This window comes from Haemaphysalis longicornis, unplaced genomic scaffold, assembly GCF_048455015.1.
Source record: "Haemaphysalis longicornis isolate Haplotype H1 unplaced genomic scaffold, Haemaphysalis longicornis Haplotype H1 scaffold_1, whole genome shotgun sequence".
Classification (NCBI taxonomy): Eukaryota; Metazoa; Arthropoda; class Arachnida; order Ixodida; family Ixodidae; genus Haemaphysalis; species Haemaphysalis longicornis.
The window spans coordinates 156,483,770-156,509,527 of NW_027526203.1; the positions used below are offsets into that span (position 1 = coordinate 156,483,770).

The 25,758-nt window shown below is 50.7% G+C and overlaps 1 long non-coding RNA gene across 1 annotated transcript in view; it reads right to left on the reverse strand.

The window, feature by feature from the left end:
• The window catches only part of LOC144138353 (uncharacterized), a 61,773-nt gene extending 37,576 nt beyond the window's left edge, over window positions 1-24,197 (reverse strand). The window contains exons 1-2 of the long non-coding RNA XR_013315871.1: window positions 23,870-24,197; window positions 3,318-3,520 (exon numbers count right to left, since the gene is read on the reverse strand). This is a non-coding gene — a long non-coding RNA (uncharacterized LOC144138353). The remainder of the gene's footprint in view (window positions 1-3,317; window positions 3,521-23,869) is intronic.
• Between the last annotated feature and the right edge of the window lie 1,561 nt (window positions 24,198-25,758).

Sequence of the window (25,758 nt, forward strand, 5' to 3'; positions counted from 1 at the left end):
GTAAGAAGAGATCCTGCGGGGGGTGGATACAACGTTACTTTACCAATGAACTGCAGGGGCATCCGCAACAAGGCTACCGAAGTTCAACTACACATTGACGGCCTTGACCAGAAGCCGGACGTGTTTGCGTTACAGGAGACGCACGGCAGACCCAGACTACCGGGATACGTGTCCTACACGGACCATACGGAAGGGGGCACGGCGATCCTGGTGCGCAACAACGTGACAGCAACCCAGCACCTCACGGCGAAAGAGGGCTGCCAGCACACCCTGGTCGAGATCCAAACGAGGACCATCGGAAGCAGCGGAAACCTGTTCGTGATGAGCGCGTACTGCCGACCGTCACGCAGGAAGTACGACTTTGACAAGATGGTTAGCCAGGCGAAGCAGCTGGCGGGGGACAGGCCGCTCCTGAACCTCGGCGAATTCAACGCCCCGCACACCACATGGGGCTACAAATTTCAGTCCAAACACGGAAAGGCCCTCGCAAAGGCGATGGAAGACCTGGAGATGGCCCTCCTCAACGAACCGGGTGTTGAGACTCCAAAGGGTAACAGTGCGAGTCGCGACACCGTACCGGATCTGTCATGGCTGGCGGGATCCTTAGACGCTTCCTGGTGCAATGAGGAGGTCGACCTCGGATCGGATCACGACATCCTGAGCGTAACAATCACGGGACCCACTATCCGGGCGGCCCTCGGCAAGGCCAGAATCACCGACTGGGACCGCATGCGCAAGTGGACTGAAAAAGCGGAGGATACTCCCGAGGAAGACGCGGAGGAAACCAGCCAAAGGACGTACACGGAGTGGGCGAAACAGCAAAAAACTGCGCTCGATAAGTTCACGCAGGAAGTGACCACAACGGCACAGACACCGTTGGTCGATGCCAAGCTCGCCCACATGTGGGTGGCGTGACACTCCCTCACGCGGAGGTGGAAACGCCAGAGACGCAACAAGAAGCTGGTCAAACGCATAGCGCTACTCAACAAGCAAATCTCCGAATACGCCGCCAAGCTGTGCCGCGAAAATTGGATGAACACCTGCGAGGGACTGCAGGGAAAGCTGTCGGCGCGAAGGACCTGCTGCCTGCTCAGACACCTGATCGACCCGCTAAGCAGTAGGTCTGCAACCAATCGCAACCTCACCAAGGAGGTGTTGAACGTCTACGGAGGAGACGGTCAGAGACTCATCGCGGACCTCAAAGCAAAGTATCTGAAGACGGAAAAGGGACAGTTCCCGATACCTGAGGAGTACGGGAGACCGGAAAATGCGGATATGGACGAGCCTTTCATCCTCACGGAGCTGCTAACGGCAATTGGCGAAAGCAACAAGAACAGCGCGCCAGGCACGGACGCCATAACCTACAAATTACTGAACAACATGAGCGATGCAGCAGCTCACGAGCGCCTAAGGCACATCAACAGAACCTGGGAACGCTCGGAGCTACCCGCAGAGTGGAAAGAAGCCAAGGTGAGGTTCATACCCAAACCGGGCAATCCTCTCAAGAGAGAATGCGACCGATCTCGCTAACGTCCTGCGTGGGCAAGGTCATGGAGCGCATGGTCCTCAGAAGAATCGAAGGATTCCTGGACGAGACGGGCCAGATGCCGGCGACCATGTACGGGTTCCGTCAGCACCTGAGCACGCAAGACGTCCTCGTCCAGCTAACTGGTGATCAAGAAGGCATCCAGACACGCACCACGCGGTATACTGGCACTGAACCTCAAGGGGGCCTTCGACAACGTGTCACACTTCAGCGTGCTCGAGAATTTGTGCAAGACGGGTTGCGGCTCCAGAACGTACGGTTACGTCAAACACTTTTGACAAAGAGAACGGTGACCATCCGGATAGGAGATGAACAGTCGGAGCCAATAGAGCTCGGAGATAGGGGGCCCGCTCAGGGATCGGTCTTGTCGCCTCTGCTCCTCAATCTGGCCCTCCTGCATCTGCCGCAGTTACTAAGCGAAATCGAAGGCGTCGACCACGCTTTCTACGACGACGACATAAGGGTGTGTACGAACCGGGCGGGGTCCGATGCCTGGGTGGACGATGCCTTGCAGAGAGCGGCAACGACCATCCAGGAGTACGCAAAAACATGTGGCCTGAGCTGCGTCCTGCCGAAGTCGGAGCTACTCATGGTGCAACCCGGCAGACCGAAGAAAGAGCCGCCGCCGAACGTCGTAGTCACCATCGAAGGAACAGAAATCAAGCCCACGCAGCAGATCCCGATCCTAGGACTCCTGCTGAGGGACGAAGGAAAGGCGTGCGCGGCTGTCAACAAGATCAAAACAACGTCCGAGCAAATCCTGAGCGTGATCCGCAAAGTCACCACGCAGGGTCACCACGCAGGGTCACCACGCAGCGTCACCACGCATAGTGAACCACGCTTTACCGCAGTGTACAATTTTCACTGATTCGTCGGCAGCTGTACGAGAGCTTCGTAAAACTCTCACGTCCAACGAACTTCTGCTAGAAATCCAGGACATAGTGGGCACTTATCCATGTCGTGTGCGCGTGTCATGGCGCCAACGGAACAGCCACCCCGCAATGCAGGCTGCAGATGCCGGAACACACCCCATGCGTGTGCAATATTTAGCTCCTCTTGCACCTTCGTCAAACGGTGTTCGCCTTTCCAGTGAAAAATAACGTCTACGGCGCACCGCGCGCGCTCTCATACCCCCGCGCGGTACGGATCTCCCTGGCGGGTTGTCTCGCCAAGATGAGGTCCTGCTCAGGCGTCTTCGCCTGAAAGTCGCCCTCACGCCAGTTGTGACGAGGTCCTGGCCACCTCAATACCATGCCCCGTTCAACTCTACTTGCCCCTTTTGCCCCGCTCCAGTTGACCAGGCTACAGCAGAGTACCTGGTGTGGAGAAGCCCTGCTCTGCGAAGCTTACGCGCTGTCCACATCGCCACCTGCGGCCCGCACGCCGGACGTCCACCAGATTTCATGGCGTGGATACAAGGACCACATCATGGCCCCCTGTTCCGATTCCTTCGGGAATCCGGAGTGTAACTGTACATTTAATTTCCCCTTATATCAAACTTCCGCAATAAACAAAAAAGCTGAGATTACCACAGTTCACCGGCCGAAAGCGCATCAACCACAAAATGGTGGCATCCATGAACCGTCGCAGTGTAAACAAGTTCCCCGTTATGCGATCTGACCAATGATCCCTGGCGGCGGCACGGAACAATAGGAGGAAAGAGTGCCGATAATCTGTAACCTTATCTAGTGACTAGGATAGTATACTACTGGTCAACCTTCCTTACTATATTAGGAATAGCCCCGCATGAACGGTCACAGCTCGAAGTTACCTGATCTTGCATAGAGAGGCAAGCATGCTGCTGCGGCTCGGTAATGTACTGCCAGTCGTATTGTCCTCCGATAAGCTGCGTCGACAAGAGAGGCACCAGTGTGGAGTTGTCCGCGACCGGTCCAGCCTCGAGGAGTAGCACCGTGTTTCCAGAATCCGCAGACAGCCGATTGGCTAAGACGCAACCAGCCGAACCACCTCCAACTGTTTCGAGACCAAAACAAAAATGAAAAACGAGAAACTTGCCGCAGGTTAACTTCGGTAAATTTGTTGATAACAAAAATCAGCGAAGGTCACGTCAAAGTGGTACACTAAAACCCCGTTAGTAGGTTGTCGGCCGGGAACGATGTTATGTTTAGGTACGCACTGAACGATGTAGGCATTAACCGCAAATACCAGTTAAGAGGCTACTTATCAGACGGAAAAGAACAACGGCACGTTGCTCTCAAACACACACACACACACACACACACACACACACACACACACACACACACACACACACACACACACACACACACACACACACACACACACACACACACACACACACACACACACTCAGACAGGCTTTATTTGCGGGTATGCAGCAAAAACTCCATCATCTTCACTTGCTGCCGTGGCGGCCTTACCGCAAGCTAATCTCGAAGGCCATGCTTTTGTGCAATCCAATAGGCAACAGCTGTATGAGCAAGAAATACGTCATGGTGGCCATGTGTTAACCTCACTATCGCTGGCGACTGGAGGCCGGCCGGCGCAGCTAGAGCATCGAATGTCTGCGCGCCTGAGATTTGACTGATTTTGTGCCTGTGTGTGTAGAGCAAGAAATAGAATAGCAACGAGCACCTACGGCTTAAGCGGGCAGCCGATACATGGTGTTCGAAGGGCACTGGTGGAGGAATCTTCGGCACTACGTTTAAACTGTAATTACACGATAAGCGGGTAGATATTAACGAGGTTTGAGTTATACAGTACAGCAACAGCAGTTCACGCGTGGATACGCGGTAAATATTATTCTCCAATGGCAATACTTTGTGCAGTAAGTTCGGAGGGTACAGTATTTACACGACTTTAACGCGCACTTTTTTGTTGCAAATAGCTGTTCAAAACTCAGACTCAAAATTCAAAAAGCCCAAAACCGAAACCACCGACTTGCAACTGAAACAGAGTAGCTCAATGGACGATGGCTAGCCACATTGCCACCGACTAGCACGAGCCGTCTTCTCTGCTGTCGTGATTCCCTCAAACGTTCGCCATTTTTCTTTTCATAGTGGCTCCAGTGTTGTGATCAGAAGAAAGCTGCATGGATTCGGCAGCTTTTGAGACGTAAATGAAAGGGCGGTATCATTACGGCGCTCCGCTTAATTACAAAGGTACCATCTTGGCAAAAACGGAACGAAACCGAGCAGCGTCACGCCGTATGCCGATTTGTGTTCAATGAAACGTTTTGTGCTGAGGCGTCTGTTCATGGCGATCAATATTTCGTATGCGCGGTAAGATCGGCGCCAGGTTACTTTCATGGTTTCCGATTGTTTAATTCCACTGCGCGTTACAATCGGCGGTGCGTTAGGATAGCACAGATACGGTACTTTAATTATGCGCTAAGTTCGAAACTGGTGGCCTCCAAATGATACAAAATTTGCCGCGTATCTCCTTGAGAGTCGCCGCCAGGGTCCAACTCAGGTGGCCATGATTCGTATGGGCTGTCGTTCTGAACCACCGAATCGGCGGGCCACCGTCATTGGCCAGTGCACGGATTTGCTATCGGGCTCATAACGTCATCCCGTACATTTTGATACTTCAAGTGCAAACGGGGACCCTCTCTTTCCCTAATTATAGGACTGTGAACTCTCGAGGTGGCCCTGCATCTGCTAAGCCTATACTGCGCCCCATTTATTCCCTACTCCTGTCACCGGTCATGCGGAGCCCCTGCTCCCAGCTATTAGCGCAGGTCAAGAGAGCCCAAAATTCGACAAAAGGAGCCGCCACAGCACCTCGCCGGAGAACCCGTGGACCTGGGTAATCCACTCACGCCTCATGAATGCGTCCTCGGACCCATCACCCAATGCTACCTCAACGTTTCTGCCGCAACGCCTGCTGAAATTACGGATCTCGAACATTGCACCTCGCAGCTCCTCTCGTTTGTCCTAAAATGTACAACCAGCGTCCCCCTCACTACAGCCGATTCCTCTGTGGAATGTCATCTCGCACATGTGTGGGCGGCACTGACGAGGCGTAGTAAACCGGTAGAAGACGCGCAAGAACAACCACTGGCTCAAGCGCCGCATCGCCGATTCACCCAGCGTGTCCCGCAACATTCTCAAACCCTGCATTCCCATAACTGGCACTAATTCTGCGGCAAACTGCCTTGTTCGCCCAAGAACAAGCGTGCGTGGATTTTCTAAAAAAATCTGCTTGTCTCAAAACCCTACAAAACTGCCACGTATCAACACATTCAACTTGTGATTCACAACTACCCCCATGTCCCAGCCCACCTTCGCATTAAATGGTTTGGTCGCCTTCAAATCTCGCCACCCCCTAAATGCCTTATTCACGATTCTGTAATTGCAACCACGCACTCTCCCGCATAACTCGCAATGCCGCCCAGGTGGGGATCCTGTAACCAACAAGACCTTACAAAATCTCGACGAAGACTTCTAGCTTCAACTCCTTTCTTACACTCTCTAGCAAGCATTAGGAAGCCAGCACCCTGTCTTCTCAAAGGCGCCACGCCGACATCACCTTCATGCTGAAGCTACACAAGCCCATCTCCATTGACTGCAACCCGCAACCCGTTGACCACAACCACAACCCCGCTCCGGTCTGACGCTGTACCGACACCGCCCAAAGGGATGCCAAAAAGTTCCGTGATCTCCGCTCTCCTATTCACATGAACTTTCTTTAACTCCCTGCCCAGCTTTCTGCCATCCCCAACCAGCACGCTTTTAATACTGATGATCTTTGTTCTTAACAAACACTGGATCGCACTGCACGGAGAGCGACAAGACATTCTCCGGCAGGCCATCGATTGCACTCTCGTGCAACTGCAGCAGTGCGGTTTGACCCCTGCTCCCCATAAATTCACACTCCTTGTTCTTCGATCCCGTACCCGAGGTCGACCCCCAAACCCCACTCCGGACCCCTATATTACGATGGCTTCGGCAGCTGTTCCGCACGTGCCCTCCCTCCGTATTCTAGGCGGGATGCTCCACGCACATGGCTCTGGGGCGGCGATTACTCCGCAACTCCATGTCGCAGGCACTCAGCCTATACATCCCGTCAGACACCTGCCGTGTTGTCCAAGGCCTGCTGCTTAGTTGCACCTCATATGAGACTCTATACGTCAGCCTCAAAGTAAAGAAGCAGGCTAAATTAGGCCATCTTAAAAGAAAATCGTTCAAAAGCGTCAACGGCCTCTCCACCTTCACTCACTCTGCCTGCGCTTAATGGACCTCTCTCAGAGGCATGTCACACGGGGGTCGTGACGTCACGGCCAGAGCACGTGCTCGCTGCTGCGGGCGGCTCGTTGGCGAGAAATTCGGACCGCCGCGCAGCGCGTATGCAGTGAGGTTGCTTTGGACACCGTAAAAAGTTGTGTTTTTTCCCTGTTTTCACTTTCCGATGAACGTAGGCTGTTGTGACGTTGGCTACGCAAATCCTGGGAAGAAAGGCAGCGGCATCATAATCTCTCGGTTCCCCCAAAAGTGAAATTCGGAAGGTATTGTGGACCCGCAATGCGCTGAAAAGACTGGCAGTCAAACGGCAGACGCAGTATGCATTTGGTCACAGCAACAAGTTCCGTTTTTGTACTTTTCTGTTCGTAGAAACGCAGGAACACCACCTATATTAGCCGCCCACGCCAATTAGGTGCCATAAAAAAACCTTGTTTATCTATCAAGCACAAGCAGAAGTTTTGGCCAATGAAATACGATGACATTAAACGCGTTCAACGCAAATAGAGGCGGGGAATACAGGAGGGGCGCCATGGCCCCCTCCAGAATTTTTTAAAGCAAAGCTTTCTACCTCTACAAGCCAAGGATTCCTTCGTGGCGTGCGGGACCAGAAACTCCGAACGCTGATAAGGAGAAGGAGGGTGGTTTTCACTCCCGGAGCACAGTATAGATGGCGCGGAGATCGGGCGCCATTACCCAGCGTTCCCCACGCGCAGCTGCCTGCTCGCACTGGCGGGCGAGTCGGAGGAACGGCTTTGTCTTCTGCTTTGGCGACGCTTGTTTTTGGCCTGTTCTGGCGTGCTTCGAGTCCATTGCGCGCTTCCTTCGTATGGCTTGATTAACTTGTTCGACAGCAGCTCCTGGGTAACCCGGACCCGACGGAATTAAGGGGTCGTATGGCAAAGATACCTTGAGGATTCGTTTGCCGGTACGGAAAACAAAATGTAGAGACCACATACAGACATCTGGCCGCTAGAGAAACACTACCTTCTGCGCACTGCTGGCCACCAATGGGACTCCGTTTTCTAAATTCGTGAATACCAGTTCGGTTGTTTTAACAAGTATTACAAAATGTGAAAGGAGCAACTGGATCTTATATATAGCGATTATAGAAGTTCCCTCAGCACTCTCACAATTTTCAAACTTACTACAGTAACTAGACGCTCCTCTCCGTTCTCTTCCTGCCGACGCACGGCCGGGCTACAGGTGGCGCGGCGGACGGCGCGGCCGCTGTAGCCCGGCCGTGGCCGCCGGTGCTCGTTCGGGACGCCGCCCCGGCGAATTCCAGGTTTCGCTCTTTGTAGAGCCACGTGTGTGAATTCAAGTGACGTCGCATGGGATTGTTGTGGGTGTCGTTTAAAGCTTTGATTTCCAACCACCTTCACAGCGTCGATTGGAGCCAATTTTTTTATTGGTGGTTTGGAGGAGGGAGAGGCAGGTCCACTAACTCTGACTAGCATGAAATGAGGACTTCCAATAATTATTTTTGTGCCGCGACTACGCACCCACCTTATGCGGTTACTACGTGTACTTTAAGTATGGCGATAAACCCATCTGCAATTTCTTCTGGGAGAGAACGAGCGAAGCAATCGAGAACTTATGTATAGCAGGACATCGTCCCGATATTTTTATTCGAATAAGTTTTAGCCTCGGCTTTTGATATTTTCGTTTTATTCCTCTTTAGTGTTCTTTTCCTTCTTTCATGCATGCACTTTCCTTTTTCCTTCGATACGAATTCGTGCTCAAAAAGACAGGGAGTTGTGCGAGTTGGAGAATATTCATCATTTTGATCAGAGCAAAAGCAAAAAAGCTAGGCACAAAACGGCGATAAACGAACAGGACCGCCCTCCTATTCAGACAGGGCAGCGTTGTCCTGTCCGTTTCTCATCCTTTTGTCACCATTCCTCCTCCGTCTACAGCCAAGATGCTGATCCTGACACCGTCGCAATCATGGCAAGCGAATAGAGCCTTCCTCTAACGTAGTGTCTCCGCCTCAAGAGGCATTGTCCTCAAGAAGCAAGAAAATGCTTTTTTTCTGATCACTATATTTCATCGAGGAGTACCAGCACTTAAACAAGGGTGCTGCAGTTTCGTTCCCCGAAGACATGCACGAAGCAAGTTATCACTCTGGCCGACATCGAACGCCTTCCAAACAACGCCTACGACCCTCACACTTTTTTTCAATGTAAACCCGGCGCTTACGCAAGAAAAACGAGAAAAGTTAGGGGCTTTGCTACGCTATTACAGACTGTTTCTCTTCGGCTTCGAGCATCTGCCAGGCGCCCCTTGCAAAGCACCGAATTATCATCGAGGCCGCGACGGTCACCGTACCGGTGTCTTCACACGAGAGCGAAGCTATTCTGACTCATGTTGAAGACATGCTGGGCGACGACATCACACAACTCATCAAAATCCCGTGGGCGGCCCCAAATGTGTTCGTCATAAAGTACGGTACGTTACAACTTTATTGATAGTGCTTGCAGCGGCTTGTCGACCTGATCTTGTTAGGGTACTTCACCACGGCGCGGCCTTGACGTCTTCTCGGTTGGCGTCGCCTCTACTTCGGCCGCCACGCCGCTTCTCCCTCGGGTTGAACTCGCTTGTTCCTGGTTTGTGGCGGCAGTCTTCCCCCAGTTTCGCTGGGTCGCTGCCTTTCGAGTGCGGCCGAAACATGCTGCACGGCCTGGGTCTGGGTCTCGCTGTCGTAGCTCCGCTCGCTGCTTCTAGGCGCGGCGGGATCGTCTTCCTTGTTGCCGCTTCGTATGGATTCTTGCTGCAGTCGCATAGCATGTGAGCCCTCGTGAGTCTTTGCTTCTGGCATGTGCGGCATGTCACTCGTCACCAGCTTCATTAGGGCTGGAGTGGGAGGCCTCCCCGTCTGGAGTTGTCGATATAGCACCCCTTCTTCCCTGGTCAGGCACGGGTGGGGTGGTGGCATCGTTCTTGTCTGTACCAAACCACTTCGTTCTTTCGTTGCATGTCTTCATGTTGTCTTTGGTCTCCTACCACCACGTCGCATCCACGGCCGCGGTTACCGCGGAGCGGTTGGTGAGTCCTCGCGCCACTGCGTCCGCCGTCTGGTGGTTTGCGTTCCCTCTTTCCGATACGTCTTCGCTCATGTGTGCTGGGAACCATTTGATTGCCACGCTGCAGCGCTCGAACTTCATCGCTCTCAGTATCCGTGCGGCTTCGCTGCTCACTCTACCCCTGGCGTAGTTGAGTACGGCCGTTCTGGAGTAGCTGAGTACGGTCGTCCGCTCGAGGTCGGTGATGGCCACCTCCTCTTCCCGATGCGCCTTCCGTGTGCGCACGCTCGCTGCTGCCTTGGTCGTCCCGGTCGTGGTTTTGACTGCGACTGCTGCGTAGGCTTTCTCGTCTACCGGGTATTTGGGCGCGTCCACGTGTACGGCTCCATCGTCCCTGGCATGGAGGTCGATGAGTGTCCTGGCCCTCGCCTTTCGCCCTTCTGTTCCGTGCTGCATTTCGAATTCATGTTTTTTGGTATTGGGTGTACCAGTAGCCTTCTGGAATTGTCTCTTCTGTTCTATATTGTTCCCTTAGGCTTATGTCCAGGTTCCTTAGTACTTGTCTACCAGTTCTCGTTTCCCTGAGGCGCGCGAGCTGTGCCGTCCTTTGCGCCTCTGCTATTTTCTCCAGCGTGTTGTGCACTCTGAGGGCCAGGAATTTCTTCGTGCTCGTGCAGTTGAAGAGCCTGAGTACCGCCTTATACGCTTTACGTATCGGCGCGTTGATTTTGTTCCTCTTGCATTGCCTCCAATTGTGGAATGCTGCCACATGCGTTAGGTGGCTTATTATAAAGTACTGTATGAGTCTCATGAGCCTCTCCTCCTTTATTCCTGCTTTCTTGTTTGATAGTGTCTTTATGACCCGTATGGCCGCGTTTACTTTGGCTGTTAGTCGGTTGACCGTCTCGCCGTTCACCTACATCTGTTCGATTAGCATGCCCGAACATTCTCGACACCAGGGATCATGTGGCCGCTTCTTGTCTTGATCTTTTCTCGCTCTCTCTCGGGTTTGTCTCCCTCTGTCCTTCCTGTTGTTCTCTTTGGTGGAATCACCAGTACCTCGGACTTGCTTGGGGAGCAGACGAATCCGGACCCGTCTAGTTGCTCTTCGATGGCTTCGACTGTCTCTTGCAACGTGCTCTCGGTATACCTGTAGGTTCCTCCCGGTACCAACAGCATCACGTCGTCTGCGTATATGGTGTGTCGAACCCCGGGACTCGCGAGAGCCTCCCGGCCACCCCAATAATTTCCAGATTGAAGAGTAAAGGCACAATGACCGAGCCTTGGGGGCTTCCGACGCTGCCCGGCTTCTCCGGTAGCCGGAGGTTACCGGCGTTGATATCGGTGGTTCTGTTCGTCAGGAAGTCTTTGACGCATGCGTACGTTCTCCTGCCATTGTTTAGGTTCGCCAATTGCGCCAGGATCACCGAGCGCCTCACTTTGTCGAAGGCGCTCTGGAGACCCATGCCCAGTATGGCCTTACTGTCTCTCGCTCCCGTTGTGTAGTCAAGGATCTCGTGCTTTAGTTGAATCATGACGCATTGGGTGCCAAGCTTGTTCCTGAGCCCGATGACTGTGTTGGGGTAGAGCCCTCCATCTTATAGGTACCTCGGCCATCTGTTCATGAGGACGTGTCCTAGCGCGTTGCCCAAGCAGGACGTGAGTGAGATCGGTCTGAGGTTGTCGATGCCGGGGGTTTTGCCCGGCTTGGGGATTGGGCTGGTCGTGGCAGTCTTCCATTGTCGGGAAGCGACCCTGCGCCCTTGTACTTGTTGAAGTAGGCCGTCAGGTTCTCAATGGCCGTTTTGTTTAGATTTTGGAGTGCTCTGTTTGTTACGCGGCCAGGTCTTGCCGCCGACTTGGTGGTCAAGCCATGAGGGCGACCCTGACCTCCCGCGCCTCGATGTCTCGGTGTAGCCACTCGTTCTCTTCCCTCTGGGACTCCGGCTGCGCCTCGGTGGGTGCGGTCGGTAGGTACTTATACATACTTCTCTCCGTCTCTTCTTCCCCGTGCTCTTTTGTGACTGTGGATGATTCGGGCCAGGTTCTCGTGCGGGTGGGATTTGGTTGCGCTCTCGTTTAGGAGGCTTTTCAGCATTCTCCACGTCTTGCCGCAGTGCATCTGGCGGTCCGGCGTGTTGCACATTTCGTTGAATTGCTGGGTGCACAGCCCCGTGGTGTGGGCTTCTATCTCCCTATTGAGTTTGGCCACCTTCTTGCGCGGTTTCCTGTTGGTTGGCTGCGCCTTCCACCTGCCTGTATCGATTGTTTGGCTTCGATGAGGTGGGCCAGTTGGCTGTCGATTCTAGCGACTTCGTCTTCCGTCTCAATGGTTCTGCTGGCTTCCTCCATCTTCTCCGTGATTTCGGTTGTCCACTCCTGTACGGGCGTGATGTCCGTCTGCTCGGTGGGTAGCAGCTTTTGGAAGGCATCCCAATCCGTGTGTCGGTGCTTTCAGTGACCTCTGTCCGTCTCTTCGTTACACCCGATGGGGGTCGGGACCTACACGATGTAGTGGTCACTACCCAGGTCGTTGCCCGTGTTGAGCCACTCGAAGTCGGCACCATCGTTTTGCCATTTCTGACGAAAGTGAGGTCCGGCGTTGTGTCTCTGGTGACCGAGCTTCTGGTTCTCGTGGGTTGGGTCTGGTTTATGATTAGATTTAATCCCAGGTCCGTGGCGTCTTGCAGCAGGTGTCTGCCCTTTGCTAACGTCCTGTGGTACCCCCACGCTCCATTCTGTGCATTGAAGTATCCGCATATCATCAGTCTGTTTCCTTGCCTTGCGATCTTGCTCGCCTTGTTTAGTAGTGCTTAGAATTTCTGCTTCCCGTGCCATGGGCTACTATATAAGTTTGCTATGTACGTGCTTTCCTTCATCCTTCCCGTTACCACCTCTGACATTGTGTACCATATTGTGCTGTTCTTGAGCAGCTCGTGCTCGAGAAACGTGATGCCTTTCTTCACCATGGTGAAGACTACCCTGCCACTGCTGCTGGCCGTTCCTTGGTCTTTGGGACAGCTGCCGAGGGATGGGTATTCTGGGAGTCTGGTGTTTTCGTCGCGGGCTTCCTGCAGCATTATGATGCCAGACTTTCTCGTAACTTATCTTAGATGCTGTTGCAGTGCCGCGTTTTTGAGGTCGTATCAATCGCAGTTCCAGGTGCAGGCCAGGAGTTATTTCACAGCTGTTTGTTGTGCTGTGGTTGTTGTTCTGTCCATGCTTGCTGGAGGTTAGTTATTTGTACTGTTAGTCCTCTTACTGTCGTCATAAGTTATTGGCACATTAGCTCTAGTATCGTTAGTCGATCGTTGAATGCCTTGAAGAATGGTCGCGTACATTCTTCGAAGCGTATGGATCCGTCTTCCAGGTTGTCGATCCTGTAGCTGAGTGCGCGCTCCTTGAGATGTTCGATGGCTCTTCTCTTTGGGGTGGTCCCGCCGGTGCTGCCTTTCTCGGGTCCGTTTCCATTTCTGTTTCCTCCTTCGGTGTTGTTGCTGCTGTCGGTTGCTGTTGCTGTGGTTGCTGTTTCCGCGTTTCCTATTGCTGTAATGGCTTCCATCCTTCCCCGGTTCACATCTCTGTCGTTGTTGATTTTGTTGATCTTTGCCTCGAGCTCCGCGTATCTTCTTCTCCACTCATCGTTTTCTTCTTTGAGGGCTTCCATCATTTCTCTTTCTCCTTGGTTTCTCGTTTCGCTGTGGGGGCGTTGACGTTGCTTCTTCGTTCCTTTGGTTGCTTCCGTTTTCGCCGCGTCTACCAGCTGACTCCGTACTTGGATTGGGATCGGCGTTGCCTACTCGTATGGCCGTCTCGTTTTCGGTCGGTACTTCTATCTGCTCGCAACCGTGATTCTCGGCGGCCAGCTGCGCAGCTTTCTCTTCATGACGCTATCAGCGGCGGAACTCGCTCTTGGCCAGCTGCTGTACTCCTGTTGTTCCGCCATCTTGCGTTCCCATTGTCTCCTTCTCACTACGTAGGCTGTCCTGTACTTGTTTTTGCACTCCCCGCCGCCCGCTTGGTGCTTTCCTCCACACAGCCTGCATTTGGGGCTGCATTCGCTTTCGTTATTTTCCGTAGGATTGACTGTTCCGCAGTTTAAGCACACTTCCGCATCCGGGTTGGTTCAGACGCCCCTTCTATGGAATACCTTCCCGCACTTCTTCCATACATCACAGTGCTTGAGGTACAGGTGGCATCCTCTCACAAGCGGGTTCCTTTCAGTCGATGTTTTGGTCGATTTCCGCCATTGCGTCTTCGCCGGGGATGCCGCGTTTGACTTCCTTGACCGTGCAGTCGGGTGTGGCTTGGTACGCGCCTACTTCTGCGTCTTCTCTTCGATTCGTATTGCTGGGATCTTGGCGTAGGGTAAAGCTCTCCCCTCGTCGGGGGTACTCGCCCCCATTATATTTTGGTGGAAGTTGGGGCAGAAGGTTTCCGCCGCGTTGTCTTCTCTCGTAACCCTTGCAGCCGCCATGATGGCCAAGGCGATGGTCGTCGTTCGCGCCTTTGGGATATTCAGGCCTTTTCGTGCCCTTACTATTATCTTGATTTCCTCTCTCGGTAGCGTGTTCGGCATCCTCGCTGCCCTCTTCGTTGTCGCCATCGTCTTCCTTGCGGAGTTGTCTCTTGAATTATGCCTAGGCTGGCGAGTGTTAGCGGTTGCGCCTTCGCTGCTCGCCGCAGTTCTTACTCTCCTGCCCACGTGTAACCCGTGGCTTTCGTGGAACTCTTCTGAGGAGATGTCAACCTAGACTTCGATGCGCACTTGCCCGTCACTGTTGCTGGGGCCTGGGGTCACAGGTATTTCCGGTTACGACGTCATCGTCTCCCTCTCCACGTCGTTGCCTTGCTCCATCGCCACGCTGGCGTTAGGCCTAGCCGCCCTGGGCTTTGCGGCCTCCCTCCACGACCGTTCCGTTAGGCATAGTGGCGGGTAGCCGTCGCCGCGGCAATAAAGTCCTCGTATATTTTAAAATAAACGTACCGCTTGGTTGAATCTGGTGCCGGTCGATGGTACCGGTACGTAACGGACATATTGGTGCTAATTATACCGTGGTAGCTGTTCATTAGCGTTGCCAAAATTACCATAAAATCCGGAGCCGATGTGGGAATGTACTCTCTCTTCGGCGATCGCAGCGCCCTTTGTTCTCGTGAAGAAAAAATATGGTACTCCGACGTTCTGCGTTTTCTAGCAATGATTGGACAGAATCACAAAAACGACGTATACCCCCTCCCATGAATCTGCGAAGCCCTTGACCACCTCTGCCACGCGAAGTACTTTGCTTTTATGGACCTGAAAGCGGGTACAGGCAAACCGAAGTGGATAAAAGGGACAGGGAGAAGACAGCGTTTATAACTCCAGTCGGGCGGTACGAGTAAAAAGGTAATGCCGTTGTGACTGCGCACGACACCAGCAACGTGTGAAAGAGTCATGGACAGTGTGCTAGCCGGCCTGTAATGGCACACCTGCCTCGTCTACCTCGGCGACGTTGTCGTATTGATCCGGAGCTTCAACGAACACCCCGCAAAATTGCAGTTGGTACGTGATGCAATCAGAGCATCAGTATTAAAGCTGAAGCCTGAAAAATGCCGCTTTGCGTACGAGGAACGGAAGTTTTTGAGACACGTCGTCAACGCCGAGTAAGTCCTGCCTGACAAGGCAAAAGCTTCATCCATCGCCAACTTTCCGATGCCAGGTTGCTCGGACTGTGCGCAAACTAATGGCACTTCGTCGAAAAATTCACAAAAACCGCAGAAACCCTCACGCGCCTGATAAAAGCCAGCGCTTAGGTCTCCTGGCAGGAATAGCAGCAGAATGTTTTCTTCGAGCTTGAAATATGCGTACAGCGCCCGTATGTGCTTGCACATTTCAACCAGTATGCCGAGACAGAAATGGACACAGTCGCGTAGGCTTCGGTGCTGTCCACTTACAAAAGCAGAACGTCTGCGAAAAAGAAATCGCTTATGCCAGCCGTGTACTGTCAAAACAAGAAAGCAACTATTCATCCGTAAACGAGTGCCTCACCATAATGTGGGCCACTTCCTAAGTTTCGCACGTATGTATACGGCAGGCTATTTAAGGTGAAAGCAGACCACCATGCGGAGTGTTGGCTCGCAAATTTGAAGGATACCCTCTGACCGCGTTGGGAGATGGAGCCTGAGCTGCAGGAATTCGACACCACCATAGTTTACAAATCCGACAGGAAACATCCGGACGGCCACTGCCTGTCACGCGTTCCTCTCGATCCGCCGCCACAGGACTCTGACATAGACGCCGCGTTTCTCGGCACCGTGACGGGAAGCGATCTAGCCGCCCATCAGTGAGCCGACCCCGATGTGCGCGTCATGATCGGCCACCTCGAAGGACGCCACGTCGCCGTGCCAAAGACATTTAAGCGTACCTCCGCTGCATTGTGACGTGACTACAAATTTCCGTGCTAGTGAAGACCTTCAACCATGCAACGAGAACGAAGTACCTTCTGGGCACCCCACCGGCCTATAGCGACGAAACCGTGGAAGCGGGCCACTACGAACGATCATCAAGGCATCTCGACACCATACGCACCCTCAGCAATATAAAGACTGAACCCGTCTTATATCCATCCCCGCCATCTATATATAAGTATGCGTTTGGAGTTGCCGTTACTGCCCGCGGCGGAAAACGCCACCGACGATACCCGCCGGACTTCTGCAGCCCATCGTCATACCATCGCGGCTCTTCCAACAGATCGCTATGGACCTTCTAGGCCCGTTGGTCACATTATAAGCCGCGAAAAGGATAATTATTGTAGCCACAGACTTAGAGACTGCCGCTCTCCTCAAGGGGACTGGTGAATAAGTCGCGGAGTTCATCCACCAAGTTGTGCCGCGGCATGAACCCCTGAAGTTTCAGTCCCGAACCGTGAAATGGCATTGGCTGTAGCGTTTAGGCAAGACGCCTTACTCTACAGCAAGACGCACCACCGAAAGACCACGGCGTACCACCCCCAGACGAACCGACTAACTGAACGCTTGAACAAGAGCACCGTTGATATGCTGTCTACGAACGTCGACGTTGAACATAAGATATGGGACGAAATACTCGATGATGTCGAGTTCGCGTAAAATACAGCTATCCAGAAGCTACGCAGGTGGCTCCATTCAGCTTGTCTACGGTCGACAGCTGACAACGATGCTCGACGCAATGCTCCCACATGTAGAATATGACGACCACAGCGCCGACGTGCAAGGATACCTACAGCGTGCGGAGGGGGCCCGCGAGCTTTCTCGCGTATGTGCTACGTACCAGCAGTGGGTGGATGCCGCACGCTACAACCTCCGACCCCGAGACGTCGAATTTCACCCACGTGATCTTTTGTGCGCTTGGACTTCAATTCCACCACGCCGACGGAGTGAGAAGCTTCTGCGGCTGTATTTCGTACCCTATATAATTGAACGACCAACTGATTTACGAGATTGGCCCCGACGGTGACTGTGGAACATTACGAAGACGCCCACGGCCCGAAGTCATCCTGTGGTTTCGCATCCAACCTTACTACACCCGATGAAGGACCTTTTATTTGGACTACCGTTTTTTAACATCGCTTCGATGAAAGGAGGGGGAATGATGGCGCAAACCATGCATTCTGTTTTTTCGCACGTTTGTGTTTTATTGCGAGCGTCTGGCCGCGCCCGGACGTCTTTTTTTAAGCGAAGTGACTTCTCTCGTCTCTTTCTTTTGTCTCTTTCTTTCTTAATTTATAGGAAGAGTGCTTTACCCTGTTGTCAATAAAATAGAATATTCGTGTTTGATCGTCAGAGTTCCTGATCACATTCGATGGTTCCAGAAGAAAATGCCGGGAAAGATAAATACCCTCAGGGCACACACTAATTTGATGTTCTGCTTTGTTGTTCTGCTTTGTTTATTCATACGAAGCTTCTATTGGTTCATTTGCGCCGCCGTTAATCTTGGGCCAAACTTGGGCCGCCGTTGGTCTTGGGCCACGACTTGGGCCAAAGCCAACTTTATGAATGTGCTCTAATGACCACGACGACGACGATGACGATGATTATGATGATGACGATGGTGTACTTGAAGTGTCCGGACAGTACCCACTCGTGCTGCAAGGTTATAGTCTTCCCTGTGGCAATCTAGGACCTCATATAGACCTTCGTAACTTCTTCTTCCTGAGAGCTGCCGTTTTCTCGGTGGGCTGTGCTACCGGCTCTGTAATTGCTGCAGCGGACAGTACTATGTAACTGCGCGTGCGCAGCGCAGCCCACGACATGTCCCGCTCTTATTAAAGATTAACGGATGAAGAGCTGTATTGATAGATTGCTAGAGCTTCCCATTCGCAGCTGGAGAGGGCGCGCGCGCAGAAGTGTCGCGCTATATATCAGGCCACAATGCGAGCCAGTCAGCGTCGTCGTTCGCATCACGCCAGATCGTAAGTGTGATCGCTCGCTCTCTTTGCACCATTTACTTTTTAGAGCGGCATGTGTAGGCCGCGCGTGGTTCGCTGCGCGGAAAAGCGGGAAGCCATTGAACGTAAACTTTCGCCCCCCCCCCCCCCCCTTGGGCCCTCCAGTGAACAACACAACCATCACTCTCGGCTAATTAGGATTGAAAAAAAAACTCATCAGGATAGTTGCACATCACGTTTTATTTTTGACGGCTTCTAGGCGGTAAAAAGGCGCGAAATCACGTTAGCGCTCATAAGCGTGGCCGTAGCGGAGCTTCCCCGGCGCGTCATGGAGTTTTAAAATCGCTGAGTGATTGCTTGCTTGCTTGCTTGCTTGCTTGCTTGCTTGCTTGCTTGATTGATTGATTGATTGATTGATTGATTGATTGATTGATTGATTGATTGATTGATTGGGGGTTTAACACGCCGACGCTTCACAGGCGATAAGGTGCGCCGCAGTGCAGGGCTCCGGATTGATTTTGACCTTTAACGGAGATCTTTAACGTGCGGAAAATCTCGAACACACGGGCGTTTTTGCTTTTTGCCTCCATCAGAAAAGCGGCCGGCGTTGCCAGGAATCGAACCCGCGTCCACGTGCTCAGTAGCAGAACGCTGTAGCCACTGAGCCACCGCGGCCGGTAGTTTTAAAATCGCAAATTTTATAATAATTGCGCGGTGCCGTTGCTATTTAGAAGGGAGCTGTATTTGTCTAGTCTTCCATAAATTCTTAATGTCCCTGCCTCGAAACTGCCATCATCCTATATGAGGAAACAAAGCAAATCAGCAAGACATACAACTTCATGATCGCTTGATCGGAAGCGAAAGGTGCTTCGTAGAATAAGATGTACAGTCGGCTATTCGATAGTTCTAAGTCACTTTATTGGAAATTTTGTTTCCTTAGAAGCGATGTGCTGGTCCCGCAATTTTATACGCAATCCAACGAAGACATTGCGCGATAGGTCGACGCTAAAGCCCGTTACACCGGTTAATTGGAAGTTATTGTGCGTAAACAACACCAAGGTGACCCACATTAGCGATAAATACAAAATTTTCTAGTGCAAAAACCTCATCAAGTCTTGTAGTGCTGTCGGCGCCATCGCACCCGAGGCAGTGCACAGTCGACAAAGCGGCAGGCCAGTTGTTCCTCGTGCCAGCCACCGGATCTCTTTTTATTGAGGTCCTCCAGCTTCTTTGTTGCGCGCAGAGCAGTGTGAGAAGTTTGCGTGGCGGACGCTGCAGATTTTAGCGATAACTCTCAGCTATCACGGCAAACCGTGTCGGTACGCTCGACGTGGCAAAGAAAGTCGAGATTCTGACGGTATTCAAGAAGGGATAAGCGTATCGGCCAAGTAATCGTGCCCTTCTTGTGCGTTTTACATGCGTAATTGGAAGTTCGATTTATTCGAAAGGTTTTGCGGTCCCCGTTGACTGCGTATTAACGGTAGTCGGCTGTATAAGGGAAGACAACGATAAATTAAGGTGCATTAAGTTAGAATAAGGCGCTTATGATGTATACAGGTTAATTACGATATAGTAAGATAAATTAGAGTTAACTGAGGTTGATTGTGGCAGAATAAACGTATTACGGCGAATTAAGGAGGAGTTAGATTCATCCAAGCAGATCAGATGGATTGAGATGGGTTGATACATTGAAGGAATTGGGATACGTTCTGTGGGATTAAGAGGGATTAGTTTTAGTAAAGTGGGTTAACCAAAATTAACATGAATTAAGGTAGACTGAGGTGACTTAGGATTGATTTCGAGTGTTTAAGGTGGAATGAGATTAAGGTGCATCTAAACAGATTAGGCCTGAGATGACGGGTTAAGGTAGTTTATGATTAATTAAATAAATCAAATTAGGATGGATTAGGGTACGTTAAGCTAAATTTAGAGGCATAAGGGGCGTTAAGGTTAATCAAGGTAGATTAAGATCAATTAAGGTTGCTCAAGATTGATTAAGGACGATTGCTGTAGGTTGGGATGAATAAAGAAGTCATAAGGTAGAAGAAAGTAAATTAACATGAATGAGGAACTAAGTCGAAATATTGTCGAAAAGATAAATTTAGGGTGGGTTAGATAGGTTAAGATCGATTCACGTTGACAAAGCTAGTTCACGAGGCCTTCTGAAGGTTTGATGCGAAATTAAGATAAACTGGGTCTGATTAAGGTGGTTTAAAACGAATTAGGGTAGATTAAAGCAGATTTGGTCGAAATAACGTGGGTTAAGGTAGATTAAGATGGAATAACGGAGATAAATTAAGATCAATTTAGTCGGATTACGGTAGCTTGAGTTGGATTAAAGTAGATTACCGTAGTTTTGGCGTGATACATTTTGGTGGACTAGGGCGTAATAACGTGAAACAAGGTAAATGAGGAGCGCTAACCTGAATTATTATGAATTGATGTGGTTTAGCAAATATAATTCAAGCTCTCTATATCTCTCGAAACCTAAATCTAAATTTTAATTTACCGTAAACCCATCTATGAGCGCCACCTTAAGCCTAACCTATCATTCCCTTACCATAGCCGTAAACCTATCCTTAAAGTACAGCGAACCTCCTCTTGACAGATACCTAACACTGACGTGGCAACGCTGAAAGTGTTCGCTAGGATTTCTTACTACGCTGTGCTGTGCCGTGGCTCTGTACGACAAGAGGACAGGTGTACCCTCCCAGTTTCTGTACAGCTCCGCTGGTCATCCAACGTCGCAGGGCAACATGGCTCTGAATTTTTGTTCTTATCACGAACGCTAGCCGCAAGTTATTTGTCATAATCCTTAGATTATCACAAAAAAGCACTCAGCTCTAGCCCTGCTTCATATGACCGACTGTGCGCATAACAATGGGAGGCCCATTATTGCAACTGCCGTTTCTAAGGCGCTGTAACCTGTTTCGCGCCGCGCGAAATTATGTTTGCTAAGAAACTGAGCGCCCCAAAATATCTTCTACCTCGCGATGTTCTCATGCCGAGAAGGCATCGCAAGCGTCGCGTTGATGAGCCTTGGGAAGCAGAGCAAAAGAGTGGGAAACGCAAGGGAAGAGAGCCGATTGAGCCTCCTTTGCTGTGGAGCCACCCGGTTACAGCAGGAAGGCTATGTCAACGTCATGGCATAAAGGGTAACGTTGTCAGTTCCTATAAACAGTTTTTGTTTGTTTGTTTTGCTTTTTTAGTATTTAAAAATTTTAAATATCAAACAGGTTTGTTTTATATTTATACACATGCCGTATGGGGACTTCGAAAAACTATGTTCCTGTTGCCTCTCCAGCTGTCTGGAGTTGGAATGAATGGTGCGAAACGTGTGTCTGCTGCAAATGCCAGCAGGGCACATTTCACTTCCCGATGGTAGTAGGGCAGGCGATTTCTCGGCAGATTCGATCATTTACAGGACCATTGAGTACAAACTATCAGCGCCCTCCTCCACATGCTGGGCAGTCATAACGCAAATTTGTTTAGGGCGATTTTATGGCATGCGTTCTGAAAGGGTCCTGATAATATGTGGCAATATTGAATACCATAATCCCAGTAACCTAATCATAGCTAGGATGCCATTGCTCCGGCTAGTACTTGCCACCGCAGTGGCCTATACAATGGAATAATTTTAGTGGAAACATTTATTATACTCAATTACGGCAATGTAATCTTTGCAACGGCTGTTCGTTCAGGCACAACAGCAGTAATCATTCGAGCATCGCAATTCGACATGTGCAGCTTCTATGGCTATTCTGTGCATTGTTATTGTGTCAACGTTTGTTTGCGACCAAAAATTGCTGTCGAGACATTAACGGCCACGTTTGCATTCATGATACCCAAAAAGAAAATTTGTAGGGAACCATAAGCTTCTGCCATTATGTCGCAATGAGTGAACATCCATACTCGTTTCGTTGTGCAAGCAAATATTTGTTTGGGTGTATGGAGAGCTGTGTTAATGGAGTTTGGTGAACTGCTCATGACCCACCTACAGCTGCATGCCTTCGTCGTCACTGGTCAGTACAGATGTGTGGGTTTGTTCTAGGCCTGCATTCAGTTTACCGTTAGCGGAGGTTAAAGCTGACCCTAATGACGCTCCACGCACCGTCAAGCTCATCGGATATCAAACTGCGGGCACCGGGCGACGACGTTGGATTTCAAAGCGTAACGTTACAACTAACGTCGTGCCGTCGCGTACCCGAATGGGACGTCGGGCAGCTTCGTTTTACCCCCGTTCCGACCCATATATTCCAATCAACAGCCACTGCGGCCGGCACGACGGCCCATACGCAGTTAACAGCCGATGAAAATTTTGATGAAATAATGGGAGGTTGGGACTACACGCCGCGAATGGGAATTTCGATAATGGATCCTGCCGGCGGCGATCGGGCTACCCCGCTTTATTTCTTGCGAACTGATCCAAGTTTTTTAACATGCTTAAAATGTAAAATCCGGGATACTTAAAACGCAAATGAAAGCCGCGAAGCTTATAGCACCAATTTCAGGACTTTTATGAATCAGTAAGCGAGGCCTTCGAGTCTAGTGCACCGCTCACATCGCTCTTACTTGCTCACGTGAAGGCGCTGAACCCTCGCAAGAAATGCAATGCTGTGAGAGAGGAAGTGTTTAGTTGCCTGAACGCATGTGTATTCCATTACGTACGTGCTTTGTACTTGGGTAGAAACTCCAATAATGCGTGCGACGAAATATTGGTGCACAAATACATCGTAGCGCACATCGGAAAGTTATTTTACTTTGAAAGTGTTGTTTTACATTGCAGGTTCTGCAAATGATTGGCCTAACGGTGCACCATGTCATGAGGGTGAGAGAGAATGGTTACAATTGCGAGCCTTCGCGTTTCCTACCACAACGAGGAAAGTTTGCATGTCCAAAAATAGGGGCAAATGAACTTGGGCAGCGGTGACCCGGACAAAACAAAATCAACACTCCCTGAGTATAAAGTTTTATTTGTCGCCACATAACTGCTAACAGCAATGCAAGTGCTTGTTTTTCGTAACCAAATCAAGCTGAGCTCCGAACTCCAAGCGCGTATCTCCAACTGGGCGCTTTGCGCCACAGCGTGAGAAGTTTCCCGAATTCTGTACCTGTGAAGCATGGCGTATTTGAACTTCTCAGGCCCACATGGTGTTTGCTAAAGATCATATCGGCACCGGAGGTTATGGAGGAGACAACTGATTACAAAACTACTTTGGGCAATCACTTATAATCAAAGGTTTCGCTCAGCAAATAACAAAATAAACAAATAATTCTGGAAAGCTTATACAATGCCTCAACAACATTTGACGTTATTTGACCCCATTCGACGTTTTTTTATGTCTCAAGTGAATTTGACCTTGACCTATAGTGTCACCAATCATGCTGGAGCTGGTAACGTGACAACACAGGTGAGGTGAGGGGGGGAAGAGGGTGAAACAGCATGTTTTAACTGACGGCAGTGCGCAACAATTTTACACTAGGCCTTCAGTTGGACTAGAATTTTTCCATTTTTTTGTCTTTGCCAGCGCTATGCTAATTATGGCAATTTGCTAAAACAGCCACACTGTTTTGAAATGCATCGCACACATGATAATCTACCAGCATAAGAACAGAGATTAAGTGTCCAACACGAATGCCGAGCTCTGCGAATGCGTGGGATGCGCTTACCGATAACGTAGTCATACTCTTGTAGCAAAGGCGTGTCTCGAAGTTCAGTAGCGGAGTTCGATGTGGTGAACAAATATAATAAAATGAAGGTACCGTAGAGCAAGTACAGGGCTTCAGTGCCTGCGTTTCTTCGGTTAAAACAACGAAACGTGTTCTTCGGAGTTGAATTCATGGCAACGTAAGTGGCAAATCTAAGTGACGCTCCAAAGCTTAGCAGTGGTATTGGCATATGTGGAACATCTGCTCTTTGTGCCCATACTGAAATGCCCACGGATATCCTTTCAAACCAGGTGAGCCGAAACCGTATTACCTCAACGCTCCATATTATTTTTTTTCTTTTTTACTATTAATATACTTGGGCTGTTCGCGGTATTTGATGATGCAGGTAGCCGATAAAATACTCGGTTTGCCAGAGCGAACGTGCTTACGTGAGATAAAATGAATGCAAAGCAAACGCGCCGCTTGAAAGCCTGTAACTTCCGTTCAACGCTCTAAACATACGGTTTGGGAACTCTTACCCTGAATAAAGTGGTTCTTCCTATTCAGAATACAGAGAGGTGCTTTTTACTACTATTTGTATTCAGCAGAGCGATAGACATCTGGTCGTTTTGCGCAGCTGCATGTTGTCTGGCGTATCGGAACGACAATGAGCTCTGGAACTAAGGGCAAAGAGCGCCAAACAAAAGTGATTACATGAGTACGACATGAAAGTAAAAGTAGAACATTTCACTAAAAATAGACAATGTAAAACACAACGTAATGAAGATGACTGGTGTGAAGGGCCAGGTTGTCAAGATGCATAAGAAATGAGATGTAAAAATTTTACGTCCGTAAGAAACTCAAAAACACGTTTGATTGAAAACATGGGCTCGGCTCCTAACAAGTATGAAGGGTGTGGTAGAATATGTCGTGTGTATAGTTGTGGGAAGTGTTTGCGTCGTGTTGTGTCAAGTGCCTTGCATTGTATGAGAATGTGGATCATACATAGGGCCTCTCCGAACCTGCTGCACAAATGTATTTGAGATCCAGTGAGAAGGTACGAGTGCGTTGCATGTATGTGCCCTATCCGCAACCTAGCCAAGACGACTTCTGTGTATCGATTGCGTGTGTCGGTGGTGTATGGTCCCAAGTGTGCTTTTATTCGTGTAACTTGTTGTCTGTTTGTCCACTCCAGTGTGTTTGCCATGTTTTGCGAAGTTGTTGTCTGATGTGTGGCTTCACGTCGGTGTAGGGTAATGTGATTTTGTCTACTGTATTGAAGAGTGTAGTAGCAGCAGCGCTTTTATCCGCGGCTTCGTTGCCGGCTATACCACAGTGGCCAGGGACCCAGCAAAGGACCAGTTCAAATTTCTGGACATACACAGACATAATACCCTTGACGATCATATTTACAACGTGATTTGTTAAAGACTTTGTTGACTACAATGCCCGCACAACAGTGAGGGAATCTGGATAGATAATGGATTGTAAGATGTGGCTTTGAAGTATATGATTAACAACAAGAACTTCACTGTTATGTTCGAGCACCCTTCTTAATTGGCAAAGATCGCAAGCTGCCCGTTTTACGGGCGTTCGTTTTTCTTTTCCCGCCTTTTTGGGACGAGGAGATGAATGGGCAGAGCGGAACGCGACGATGGGGAAGCGTTTTCTTCGTGTAGTCGGAGGGGGCGCATGAGGCAGGTTCCGAGAAGTGGCGCGCCTGGCGCTCCCGCTCATTGTTGTAAGGATGCCGGGGACGCTCGAAGTCGGCCCGGCGCCGTGACCGCAGCCTTGAATGGGTACTGCGCCGCCTCGCAGAGCAGCGCTGCAGAGGGTGCAGCCGGAGCGCGCTAGCGACGAGGGTCCAACCGCACGGTGAAACGAAGTGTCAAAGTAATGGCCGGGAGCGA